Here is a 14523-nt window from a genome sequence, read left to right as displayed (position 1 = left end):
CATACTTTGGTCTAGCAACTCCCCTTCTAGGAATTTATTCTATGAATATGCTCACAGCATGTCTGTCAGGACAGGTATAGGATGTCTCTTGCTGCACTGGTTATATTAGCTAATACTTGGAAACCAGTGTGGTCACTTACAGAGAACCAGAGTAACCTCCAGAACGTACATCTGAACTATGACTTTATGGAAAGCATAATTCAAAAGGACTAAATATATCTATATGTAAACGTATGAAAAATCACTACTGTAAATAAAGCATAATACTGAAGAATATGTAGAAATATCCCTATGGTAGTTGGTACATATTTACAGGCTGCTCCATGAATCACGGCACAGTTGCATTGCTCTTAATATGCAGAACCTTTCAACTATTTTAATTCACTTAATCCTCACAACCATCATTAGCCCCATTTTACAGAAGAGGAAGATGAAGCAGAGAGGCTATCGTGTGAGAAAATCACACAGCTGGAAAGTGGCAGAACTAGGATTTGGCACCACCCGACAAATTTTTAAATATGCAAATTCCCTGCTCCCGCTTGTTGCATCAGAATCTCTTAGGATGGGCTCCAGCAACCTGTGATTTAACAAGCTATGCAGGTGATTTCAACGTCCATCAGGTGTGAGATGCCCTGCTCTAAGCCATTATGCTCTCCCAGGTACACTATTTCTAAAGGAACCACAAAACTCTATTAGCTGTTGAGAGACTGAGCTTAGAAAGGGGTGGGAGGGGATGGAAGAGATTCACTTTAACTTTGTTACTTATTGAACTCTTTGGATTGTCTAGACCTACCTGTATCGTATTACTTTCATTTTGATTGGTTTTAAAGGTCAACGGAAATCACTGGGTAGGAGGATTATGGGCCATTTTTATATGTTTGGTGTTTTCTCTCTATTTCTCTATATTAAGACAATAAGAAAATGAGATTAACCAATACATGCTTTTAAAAAAATCCCCCTTAGAAATGTCCTTCTTACAAAAAGATGCTAGGAGAGCACCCCAACCGGAGATCCGAACTTTGTGTCTGCCACGGGAGAGCATCTCCTGGCAAACCAGATGATTCTTTCACCACCCGAGGAGCTGCCCTCCACTCCTTGAATTGGTCGCATCCATCACCGTCGGCCCAGACGTTGTAGCTGTTCAATCCTGAGCCTCCGTGTGATAATTGGCATAATTTCCCTAAGATAATGTGGAGGTGAATGAGGTACAGGAAGCTTTAGGCCATCCACTTCCATTTTTAGCTCAGGAAACTTGGGCTTTGATGAGAGTGGGGGAAATCTACCAAAAACAAGAATGAAGAGTTCACAGGAGAACGTGGGTGCAGACTGGAGACCAGAGGGTGAGAGAAGAGTCATCCCAGCCCACCGGCGATGACCACAGTCAGCTCTAGACGGAAGCCCCCTCCTCCTCTTAGCTTTGTGGGAGACTCTCCACCCAGGAGGGGCTGTGAGTCATCCCGTCATATTCTAACTCTGTAATAGGCTTAGTATTTATTGGGACTGTTCAAAAAATTAAAAAGTAAAAAACCAGTTTTCTTAATTAAAACAAATACGAAGTATCCAGAAGACTATCTAGCCTCTTAGCAATTCCGAAGCATGTTAGAATATTTAAGGTTCTGTGAAGTCCAGCAGTAAGGAAGTAGGTTTAGTGTTGGTTAACCTAGAGTTATCCAAGCTAACTGGACTATGGAAACTTTTTTAAAAAAATTTAATTTCACCTTCTGGCTGCTTCTAAGAGAGCCAGAGAGTTGTATCGTATTCACTGCAGTGTAACCTGGGGAATTCTAGTACAAACAAAAGTAATGTCCCTAGATCAGACTGTTAAAACCATGAATGCATTCGTTTATTTAACCATCGACAGGCTGTGTGTGCTCTGCAGGTAGGTACTGGGGTTGGGAACCCAGGGATGAAATCAACATTGTACCCACCCTGAAAGCCCTCATAGTCTAGAGGGGAGAGAGGAATATAAACAAACAGGAATGATGCCGAGAGAAAGGGCTGTGAGGGAGGCAAGTCCCTCCAGTTATGAGAGCACAGGGTGAAGCTCCTGCCAGAAGAGCAAAGGAGAGGAGCTGGGAGCTCAGTAAGGGGGTGGAGAAGCCCCCAGAAAACAGGGGCCACGCACGGGCTTTCCCCTCAGATGACCAGGTTCTGTCATTTACCAGCTGCGTAAGCTTGGGCTCTTTATCCCTCTGAACTCAGGTTTCTTTATCTGTAAATGGGGCAATAGGAATACCTAGCTTATAGATCTGGCGCAAGGATCGAATGCATATCACCCACTTAGTCTGATGCTCCAGCGTAAAGGAGAAGATTTTGAACGCAAAGGTGGATTCCTCAGGTAAAGCACTGACAAGGTGAAGGTGGCTGACAGTGGCTGAGAGGGTTGGGCAGAGGGAAAGCTGAGGAGCCCCCCAGGCACCTGGCTGAGCGCCTGGACAACAACGGGGATGTGAGAGAAGAGAGGACAAAGGGCAGGTTTCTTTGCCCCTTTCTTTTGGGGGGGAGGGTGTGTATGAATATAATTAGCTTTCCATTAAACCAGGGTGTAGTGGGTTGAACGGTGTCTCCTCAAAAGTTATGTTCATCTAACTCCAGTACCTGTGAAGGTAACCTTATTCGGAAATAGGGTCCTTGCCGTTGTAATTGATTAAGATGAGGTCATTAGGTTGGGCTCTAAAGCCAATGTCTAGTATCCTTAGAAGAGGAGAAGACACACAGACACACTTCGGGAAGAAGGCCGTATGAAGACAGAGGCAGAGATTGGAGAGATGTAGCTGTGAGCAAAGGGACACCCAGGATTGCCAGCAACCGGCAGAAACCAGCAGAGAGGCAAGGAGTCAACTTTGCCTCAGGGCCTCCAGAAGGAACCAACCCTACCAACGCCTTGATTGTGGACTCCTGGCTTCCAGAACTGTACTCGAGTAAATTTCTGTTGTTTTAAACCACCCAGTTTGTACTGCTTTGTTCAGTAGCCCTGGGAAATGAATTCACAGGGTTTCTCACCTTCAGCACTGTTGTTGACATCTGGGGCAGGATAGATTCTTTGCTGGGAGAAGGGAGGACCGTTCTGTGTAGGATGTATAGCAGCGCCCCTGGCCTGTCTCCACTGGATGCCAACAGCACCACCGCTACCCTCCCCAGTTATGACTAACATAAATGTCTCAAAACACTGCCAAATATCCCGGGGCTGGCGGGGGGGGACTCGGCCCTGGTTGAGAACCATTGCTTGCCTGCTCACTCGTTTATTCATCTATTTATTTATTAATTCATTCATTGGCACATTTCTGTATATTCGGTAACTATTTACCTAGAAATGACTATGGACCAGGCATCTTTTTAGGCTCTGGGAATGTAATGGAAGCAACCGTTCATGAAGGTTACAGTAAAGTGGGGAACACAGGATCTAATCAGATAACCACACAAACCCTTACAAACTGGGGTAAATGCCCCGAATCAAGTGACTATGGTTCTAGGCAAACAAAGGAGCGTCACCTAGATGGTGGGCGCAGGGGGTTTGATGGAGGTCTGAGAACTAAAGGGTTGCCTAGGCACAGATGGCAGGGACAGATGAACATCCCAGGTGGTGCAAAGGCCCCGTGGTAGAAAGGAGCACGGGGAAAATGGGAAGGAAGATGGAGGCTGAGGGCAAGGCTCAGGATTTGGTCTGCATCCCAGGATCTGACCTGGTTACAGGGCACAAGGAAAGAGATGTCACAGCAGGAGACAGAAAATGCCCCCAGGTGATTGCTTCATTCATCTCCAAGGCAGTTCAAAGACAACTGGCCGTTGATTTTTTTGTTTTTTTTCCCAACAAAGTGGGGCCCTTTCTGCCATGTAGCTGCAGGCTCCCAGGTCTATCTGGGACACAGGTGGATGCAGTTTCTGGAAAGGGCTGTCTGGCTTTTTATGGTTTAGTGAAGAGATGTCCAGAGGCCATCATGTCAGCTCATAAAAAACGTTCCGAAATCTATATTTATGCCTTGTAGCTCTCTGGCAAAAATAGCATATTGTCCTACAAGATGGATGTAGCCAACTCCTTCCAGGGAGTACAATTTTCCCTGGAAGGCCCTTTGGAGATGGATGTGCTGCCTTACTGCCCACTGATTTGAGCTCTGGGGAGGAGCCCTGCTCAGTAGGCATTGGGTCTGCAGCAAATTGCACTCCAGTTCCTGACAACCCCCACCCCCACCCCCCCACCCCGCAACTCCACTGCCCTCATCTTGCATTTTCGTGCTGGCACAAGTCTGAATACAGGGCATCCCAGGCAAAGGACCTTAAGCATGAAACACTGGTGTCTGTCATCCAGGTCTGCAGCGGCCTGGGAAAGACCCCGCCACTCCTTGGATTCTTAGCTTTCTCTTCTGTAAAATGGGGTGAATAACCTCTGCCCTAAACCCTCCAAAACTCTGCTTTAGGTCCGAGGAGAGTCCTGTGTGCGAGCTACTCCAGAAGTCATGGCACCCTTCACAGTGAGGAAGGCCACAGGCCACGGTGAGAGCATGGGCCCGCTACCAGAGTCAGCATGTTCAGGGTTAAATCTTGATCTCCACAATTACCAGCTCTGAGACTCAACTGTCTCATCTACAAAAAGGGAATAATCATGCTATTGTATGGATGTGTCTAAAGGATTAAACATTGAAATACGGAAGCTTCTTAGCACAGTCCTGACTCAACGCATAGTTGCCATTTCTAATGTAACTGTGAGCTTTGGGAAGTGGTAAAGGATGGAAAGGAATGTAGACTAACCTCCTGGAAGTTAAGGAGCTGGTGTCCAGGGTCAGGTGCACCTAGCGCCTCTGACGGTCACCTGGGCAGGCTCCTGGTTTGAAGCCTCCGTGGCCTCTTCATCCCCAGTACACACAGCACCATCACTGGCCTGGTCCCACGGGCCTGCTCTGCACTGCCGCTCATAACTGTTCCATCCTCTGCATTTTCCCTCACTGTCTCTCACAATGGCCATGCGGTGCAGCAGGCCTTCTCTCCTCCATTCAGGGCAGTCAATCACAGCCGTGAAACCTGTCAGATGTCCCCTTGGGACGGAGTGTCCCCATCCCTGCTGGTGGAGGTCATCTCCTGCATCTCTCTGCTCCCTTAGGACTTTATCTGCCCCTTTCTTACAACTTCTTACCATGTCCTTCTTAACCCTTCTGACCTTGTGTTACAGCCGTCCCAGCACCTGCTCTACCTCCCTCCCTCCCAGCCTAGACGGTAAGCTGCTGGGGGCTGGGTGTGAGTGCGGTCTCACCACATCCCTCTCAGGGCCCTCCTCTGTGCTCCCTCTCTCCCTTCCTCAAAGATCATCTCGGCACCCTTACGTGCACTGGGCCAGGGGTAGATTCAGAGGTGAGCTGGGCTGTCAGCCCTGCCCTCATGGAGCTCACGTCCCCGGGGGGGATGGACAGTTACTTTACAAATAGATGAGTAATAACAGGTCACGACAGGCTCCGTGCAGAAAAATAAAGCAGAATAAGCCCGTAGAGAGTGTTGGGAGAAGTTTAGAAAAGGGAGATCAGGGCCCACAGAGTGTGTTGGGGGCTTGGCAGGGCGTCCTGGGTGGGTGTGGAGGCCTTCCTGTTCTCTTTTCAAATCCCAGAGTCTGCCCCTGGCTGGGAGGTCAATCCAAGCCAACCCCTGTCTCTTCAGCAAGTGTTCTAGTTTCCTAGGCCTGCTGTAATAAATTATCACATCTTGGTGGCTGAAAACAATGGAAATGTATTCTCTGACAGTTCTAGAGGCCGGAAGTCTGAGATCAAGGTGTCGGCAGAGACGAGCTCCCTCCAAAGAAAGGCTCTAGGGCAGCATCTCCTCTTGCTCCTCTCGGCTTCTGGTGGCTCCACGTGTTCCTTAGCTTGTGGCTGCATCACTCCAATCTCTGTCTCCATTTTCACATGGCCTTCTCCTTTGTATGTGTCCTTTCCCCTTCTGTCTCGTAGAAATGTCTCGTAAGAACACTTGCCATTGGATTTAGGGCCCATCCAGGTAACCCAGGATGATCTCATCTGGAAATCCTAACGTACATTTGCAAAGATCTATTCCCCAATAAGGTTGTATTCATAGGTTCTGGGGGTTAGGGTATCAATGCCTCTTTTGGGGGGTGGGGTCACCATTGAGCACATTACAGCAAGTGAGGGGAAGAATTAGCCCCAAAGTTGGTATCTGTTCACCCAGAGGATTCCTGCTTCTGTGCATCGATTTATATCAGCCTTTTTCTTTGGATTAAATTTATTTCCGGTTTTATTTGAAAACATTTGGAACTCTGGTGCCAGACCACGTGGGTTCCCTCATTAGGCATGTCAATTTCTCTCCCTCCTTGAGGCTTGTCTAGCTCCTTCCCCCGACTCCCCAGACACACCCACCTGTGTGCTCGTACTTAAAAACAACACCAGACATGGAAGCGGGTGGCTGTCCTGCCTCGGACCAGGCCTCTGTTGGCCTCCTGCTGGATCTGGGCTCGCTCAGCATTTAGGGCAAGAGGATGAAATGATTCCCAGCTGGAAAAACAACCATGTCTGCTGGGCTGGCCCAGAACGCGGAGAAAAAGCTTGAGGCTCAGAGTCTGTCCAGGCTTTGTTTTCTTTTGTGTTTTAACTCAAAATTTTTTTGTTTCTGTTACTGAAACACAGACACAGACACACACACAGGAAATGTGTAAACAGTTCAGTTGAGTATGAAATAAGGAGAAAGCATAAAATAAAATGGAAAATCTTCTTTCCCTTTTCCTTTTGCCAGATCTCTCTTTTCTAACTTTCTCCCGAAATGTATTTTCTCCAGAAAACATGCACATCCCCCCAAGGACATGCATGTGTGTATGCACAGCTAGAGTCTGTTTTTAGCTTTACATTTTATACATGTACATATTTATATGTAAGTGCTTTTCATTATGGAAAAGGGCTATCCCTTCCCATGGCTCTGCACATCGCTCTTTGCCCTTAGTGTCTATCTTGGACAGCTTTCCTTATTTGGATATATGGATTTAGCTCATTTTTAACAGATGCAAAGAACTCCGTTCAACGGATGTGCCATAATTTGTATAACCACTCCAGCTGGCTTCTGATGGAGTGAGTTACCAACGGAGATTAGCCTCTGACTCAGCCTGGTGCTCTTTCACCATAGCTGTGCACAGAGCAAATACACATATAAATGATATGATACATAAAATGATGTTTATACATGTAAGAGTATACATTAGTCTAGAACAGCATATATTATTTTATGTATAATTTGAATATTTATATATTAATACAATATATAATATGTATTCATATATAATCATATATAATTATACACATTATATATAATTTAATTATCACAACTATAGGTGACTGTAATCCTTACTTTATTCAGATAAGGGTCTAAATCTAGATAAGGGCCTAGCTTCCTTACTGGCCACATTTTTCCCTTCCAAGTCAATTCTCTATTCCTGAAGACCAGTGGGAACGCAGGCGGCCTCGTGTCTGAGTAAGTGCAGCAGGAGGGGTGCCGTGTCAAGCCTGGCTGGCTCCTCGATGGACTGTGAACCCCGCACCCTCAAGGGCCCACGTGTGTCTGCATTACTTCCCATGCAGTCTTCTCCAGCGATCACACTTGACAGAAAAGAAAAATAAACTTGGCCTGGTGTTAGCCCATCCTGATTCCTGGGTGGGCCTAATAGCTGTGGGATCAAGTCCCTTAGCTCCTGGCCCACGGTACAACTCCCTGCTCTTTGGAATGGGCCCCGGAGAGGGGTACATTGGGTGAGCTTTACGGCTGCAGCAGTGCCAAATCCTCCAAGCCCCATACGGGCCCGTGATGGCGTCACTGTCCAATCAGGTCAGATTTTGCAACATTTATTGACTCAGTGTGATATAAGACTGGCCTCGGAACCTGTGTTCTAGCCTGTGACCGTGTGCTCTTGGGAAAGTCCTGAGCTCTTTGAGCCTCTGTTTCTTCAACGGACACTAATGTGCCCATGGTTGGGTTACTGGTGAGTAACTGGGAGTGAGGGACAGAAGCTTCCCGTGCAGCGGTTCTCAAACTTTGCCCCAAATTCGACGCACCTGGGGGCGGGGTGGGGGGCTCACGAACCCCGAGGCGCAGGCCACACTCCAGGTCAATCAAATCAGGCTACCTGGGGTGGGCCCCAGGAATCAGCATTTATAAAGCAAACAACCAACCCAAAACCCAGGGATTCCAAGTGTAGCCACTTCTGGGAACGCAGGGCCTTTCCCATACACAGTCATCACTCAACAAATGCTAACACCTGCTCCGCTTCCCTAAAACCGAAAGAAAACTGAAATCTCCAAATGCTTTTTAAGAAACCTCTGGAACATTAAGCCCAACAGCCGAGGCAAGCCCAGGGCTGCCGTGTCAGTGAAGCTCCCTGACTCGCCATCCACTTTTTCAGAGAGCAAGGGTAGTTTGAGGTCAGGGTTTGGGAAGCCTCTGGAAAGTGAAGCAATAGCATTTCTGAGATTCCTGCCCTTCCTTCTTATCACCTTCTCTTTATCAGCTTAGCTCTGAGCCAATCTCTGTGCCTCAGGAGGGAGGGCTGAGTGAGAGCCCCTCTAACAGAGCCTGCCCCCCGGGTGGGGGCCGGGTGCCTCTGTGTGCTGTCCTCAAGCAAGACTCAGAACCTCACCAACTCCAGGCTCCCCTAAATCTACATTTGGTCTCACCTCCAAAAGTCAACTTTCTTCAGTTGCTTGAAGTTAAAATTGAGCATACACATTAAGGTACTGAGACTAGTCATGAATACAGGGAAGCCTGCAAGGACTCGTGGCCACCCACCCCCCTTAGAGAAATTACCTAGACCACCAAATCCTTGAGGACCATCCTGGTCATACCTGAGTCAGCTGCCGTGGCCCACCCAGTAGACGCCATCCCTTGCCAATAGCTCTGTGCTATCCCAGCTTCCAACGGCCTTCACAAGGGTTTCTCAAACCGTGGCCCTCTGGCATACAATCGCTTCAGGTTTGGGCTTACACATGCCCCCAGGGCAACACCTCTACTCACACACACATAAAAATCCCTTTCCTAAAAGCCTTTCCCAGAGTCTGCTGCATGTCGTTTGTCTGGGTGCAAGAAGCAAAGGCCAGGAAAGGAAGCTGAGTGGCGTCCCCTTTATTATTATGGCTCCCTTCTCCGCTTTGTTCCGGATGCCCAGATGTCTGCTCTGCTAAGCCTAGAATGCCCACCTGAAGGCATGGCAGAGACCTACCTGGACGGAGCACCCAGGATGCCAGCTTGCTGTGGGGGAGTTCACGAGCGGAGCTGCTGTGGAGAAGGAGGTTCTCTACAGACTGAGTACCTACTGATTACCTCCTCACTTGTCTTGAATCACCTGGAATTACTTCAACCTGTGGGAAAACTTTGCATAAAAGCCCAGAATCCAGTTTCTCTTCCTCTATGCAAGTTCTTTTTCCCAAAGTGTGGTACAGAACGCTAGTTCCCTGGGACGTTCAGAGAGGGGGGAAAACATTCTGTTGTCAGAAGAACACGATACCATGTTTATCTTTCGCGTAGTCATAATGCATATTAACCTCTTAAAGACGCCGAGAAATTCTGCAATTAAAAAAAAAAGTGCCTAACGTTGTTTATTCCAGGATTTCCCAAAATTATTTGACTAAAGAATACTCTTTTTTCTTTCTCTCCTTCCAACTCTCTCTTTTTTTCCAATGTACCTGATTAGCAGACCGCAGAAACAGTGTTCTTCAGAGAAAACGTTAGGAAATGCTATCCTGAAAGAAACAGTCCTTCATTCAATAGACAAATAAAGGAGCCCGTAGCAATTCTCCTTTCAATATGTACACATACAGCCTCTCCTGTGCTAGCGTTCTTCACCTCTGCACAGTTTCTACACCTGCAGGAGGCCTAACCTGACCAGAAGGGGTTTCCCAGGGTTGGGGGGGGGGGGTGGTCAAATGTTTTCACGTGCCCACCATTAGTCAGGGCGAGAAGCCCTTAAGTAAACCCCAGGAGTCAGATCCACATGTTTCTTCTGCCGGTGCAATGAGTGCTCATGGGATTAACGTGGTGCCTGTGAGTGATGGTGAGAAAAGTTGGTGCTTCATGCGTGCTATTCCGCAGGCCTGGAAAATTGAGAATATTTGATTTAGGGTGCCAGCGACTAGATGCCAGCCATTCGTTTATGTCAGTAGTAATTAATTGGTTCACATTCAAATATGGAGACCAGTCCCAGGACGCTCAGTGGTCTCTGTGGTGTGAGAAAAACCAGGCAGGATTGGAATGTCTCCGTGGTGCCAGATCCCTCAGAAAGCTGTCCCTCCGAGCCCTCTGAGATCTTCCCCCAATTTACTCATAGGGAACCCAGGGCCCCAGGAGGAGAGGTGACATGCCAAGGTCACATCATTCATAAGTGACGGACCTGAGGCACCTGCAGCTTCTGGGCCGGATCCCGTTGTGACTGCCGGCTGCCAAACCCATGTGCCTGCCCCACTCCTCCTAACCGTGGGCGCTGAAGCTGGAGTCCAGAGCCAGGGATATCTTATAAAAAATAAGACAACCACAGTAACAGTCTCTGTGTGTGTGTATGTGTGTGTGTGCGCATGTGCCTGTTTCTGCTAGCATTTAACAAACACTTGCAAATACTGTGCAAATATGTGCCGGAGACTGGGGACACAGAGGGAACAAGGCAGGCAGCCCTTTTGTCCTGAAGGAGAAGCACCTTGGTATAAAGATGAAAAATAAAGCAGAATAAAACACCACGTTTGAAACCAGATAGGAATGTCTTCCTTTATCAGCCCGCTTCGTTAATTTGTCTGAATGCCTTCGTCCTTCACTTTCTGTGCCTTACTTTTCTCAACTGAAAAATGGGTGTAAACTTCACGGCAGCTGTAAAGATTGGACAGAACACAAGCTAAGTTCTCAAGACATAGCAGGTGCGCATTCAATGGTGTTGATTATCATTCTTCTATTAATTGTCACTTGGTGTTAGTCAGGGTGGGAACTTCTGAAGGACCTTCCATGAGGCAAGCAGAGGAATTTCCTTTCAAAATGAGAAAGAACTGGAAAGGAGAAAAGGTGGGGTTTAGACAGCGCCACCCAGGATGACGTGTGTCTGTATGCGTGTGTGCGTGTGTGCGTGGGCGTGCCCATGTTACGTTTCATTGAAGAAAAAAAAAAAGTCGCCAGAGTCATCGTACCCACAAATGACTCTGGCTCAAAATGTGCAAACTGATGTATGGAATTAAATAGGAAAATCCTTCCAATTGCTGTTTGCCACAGTCTTACAGGTTACATTAACCTGAACTGCCTTAAGGGAAAAACTCCATCGGAATAGAAGGAGGAAAAGAAAAGAATCTTCTAAGAATCAAAACTAATTTACAACTTCCGCCAAACAGCCCAAGCAGGACTTTAACAAATCGGGTGACCATCAGGTAAAGCGGGCGGTGTGGTTTTCACAAGCGCACACAGCACTCACACACATACACACTCAGCCAGCACGATGCATGCTCCAGGCAGTCCCCAAACTCTCCACGTGGATCCTCTCGTTTAACCCTCACATCAACTCAACAATCCACTGTTATTATGCCCATTTCAGAAATCAGGAAAACTGACACTCATGGAGGTTCAGTAACTTAGATCAGGCGGGGCTATAACCCACAGCAGTTGGGGTCAAGCCTGGACTCCTAACTCCTGGTTCCATTGCTACAGGGGACACCAGCAAACTTCATAACCCACAAAGGAGGCAGAGCCGAACATGGAAACAAGGTGGCCATACGGTCGGAAAGCTGGCTTCACTTCTGGCCTCACCCCACCGGCCCTGTGCCTCCTGGGGCATCTCAGCGTCTCCGAGCCAGAGAGTTAATTCGAGAATGTGGGGCTGTGTGTGAAAGCGCTTGGTCCACGGCCAGACCCAGACTGTGGGATGCTTCCCTTCTGCCCTTCTCTTTCTCTCCAACCAAAGCTCCCCATCCTTGAGGAAGGTTTTTTACTTTCTTTGGCTTGGGAGCGGCGTCTGAAGGAAGTCAGCAATCCTGAGACAAGGGAGACAGCCAAGCAGAGGAAGAGAAACAAAACTGACACCGAGCAAAAATGCAACGGTATTCAAAATGCGAGCTCTAATGTTTGCTCCCCTGCCTGAAGCCTGCCAGACACAGGGCTTTGAGAAAGAAAGAAAGAAAAAATCTGATTTGTACTGAAAGGGGCCAAAAATAACCTTGCTCTCTCTTGCAGAAGAAAACAGAAAACTCTGCGGTTTCCTCCCATTTGGATGTTCTTTTCCCTTGGCTGCGGTCGGCGGGGTGAACCTCTTAGCTCAGGACCTGGAAGGAGACAACAGGCCAAAACACTCAGGCAAGGAGGGGGACAGCGGGGACCTGGCTGAGAGGGGGCCGAGTCTGAGTTAAAGCCCCCTCCAGAGGCAAGTGGCTTGAGAAGGAGGCAGGGAAAGAGGCCTTCACTTGCAAATGCTAATTTAAAGCTATTTCTAATCAGCAATAGGCCTGTTTTTTCAGTCTTCCAAAAAAAAAAAATCTTACATGTCCCTACTTTCCATCCCCACTTCCTCTGCACTGTTTCTGACATTTTTTGGTCGAAGACTTATCCCTGGGCTCTGTTGCTTCCAGGACATTCCTATCTTCCCCACATTTTCTAAATTACAACTCTGATGTCCGTCCTTGTTTAAAACCATCCAGTGACACCCCATCAACAACAGAAAACTATATCAGAAACCTGTATCAACAGAAAACTATACCCAAGCTGCCTCTTGTCCCTGTCTTCCTCTAACCTCTGCCAGCTCCCTTAGTAGTCCCTGCTTTCCCCGGGCTCTTGCTTCCTTAGGTCAATAAATCTCACTTACCCCTCCTTCCTGAGTCCCTGCCTCTGGTCCATCCTTTACTGCAGCAGAGTTCCTATCTCTCCTCCTCCAGCTCCAACCGGTTCTTTCTTCCCCAAGAGCATTCACAAATGCTCTTTCAGTGGGTTGTCACATTGGCCCTGAAAACCAAGTACAATTTCCCCCAAATTACTGACGGGAAACCAGGGCCCAGTGAGGAGAGGGAACGTACCCAAGGTCACATCGGTTCATAAGTGATGAACTTGATGCACCCTCAGCTTCTGGGCTGGATCCCGTGGTGATTGGCAGCTGCCAAAACCACACGTGAGGTCCCTCACGTTGTTCCTGAAACCTCCAGATTGCACCGTAGCTTCTGAGATAATTAAGCAGCAATTCCAGGTGTTTCTGCCACTGGAGAGAGAACTGACATTGCTCTGGACTTTTTTGGCCTCTGCTTTCTCCACAATGCAGAGAATCTATTTTTACCTCAGAAATCAAGCAGGCTGTGATTATCCCTGCCATTTTTTTTTTTTTTTTTTTTTTCAAATGCATACCCCACTGCCAAGCACATTGGAGAACTCTGACCAGGCCAAAGAGAACTCAAATGCAGACATGGAAAACCCAGGACAGAGCAAGAGGCCCCGTGATGAGGAGGTCTGAGGGTCGTGCAAGGGGAGCTGAGCGTCTCTTGAAAGGCTCTGATGGATAAAGACACTGTCAGTGACTGTGGGAACAAGGACCCGAGGTGGGAGTCCTGAGAGCTAGAAGTGAGCATCTTCAGTGCTGAGTGCCCCGCTGGGCCCCCACCCTGCAGCCCTGCACTCAGAGGAGGGGCCGCTGCTCTAGACTCTTCCCCCAGCCTCGTGAGTCATGACGCTCACCAGCTCCATTGAGGAAGGCCTGGTTCTGAGCGCTGTCTCCCTAAGACTTGGTGTCTACCCAGAGACCTGGTGGAAGGGGTCAGCCTCCTTTCAGAGAGATGTGGGCTGACCCGGTCCTTCGCAACAAGCCTAAGGAGAGCTTGTGAATTCCTGAGATGGAGAGCGAACTCCTCTGGGAGATGTCAGGAAGAGTGGTTCCCAAAGTACCCGAGTAGCACCGTCAGCCTCGCCTGGGAACTTGTTTGACCAGCACGTTCTCAGACCCCATCCCAGACCCAGTGAGTCACAAATGGGGAAGCAGCACAATCTGTCTTAACAAGTCTTCCAGGTGATTCTGATGTACAGTTGAGAACCACTGACTGTTACAGAGAGGCGTGAGCAGGGCACAGGCACTCTGCCGCATCCCCGCCCCACCTGACACGTCATGGTCCGCCTCAGAGAGGCGGGGCCCCCGAACCTCACACGCTCCTGTTTTCACAAGGTTCACTGAATCACTGAAGTGTGCGTACTTCACCTCCTGCAGTGGCTTCCGCTTCCTCAGCCCAGGTGGGTGGGCTGCCTCTCCCTTCAAGGCTGTGATACAGAAGACCCGACAGTCCACTGCTAACTGGACGCTGAGTGCCTTGCACGGGCCGGGCATCGTGTTAGCCCCTAGAGAAGTTGAGGAAAATGAGAGAGGGGATTGCGCCTGCCTTTGAGAAACTAATAGCCTGGCTGGAATAATATTTATTATTAAACATAATAGATATTAAATATGTGACATGGGAGGTTGTCATCCTAAAGGAGCAGTGTGAGTACAGGGCAAGAGGACCAGGCCTGACTCAGTTCATCGTGATGAAGTTCACCGTTATAATAAACAGGAGAGGG

The sequence above is a fragment of the Phocoena sinus genome, chromosome 19, assembly GCF_008692025.1.
Source record: "Phocoena sinus isolate mPhoSin1 chromosome 19, mPhoSin1.pri, whole genome shotgun sequence".
Classification (NCBI taxonomy): domain Eukaryota; kingdom Metazoa; phylum Chordata; class Mammalia; order Artiodactyla; family Phocoenidae; genus Phocoena; species Phocoena sinus.
Note: the sequence above shows the minus strand (reverse complement) of the source record.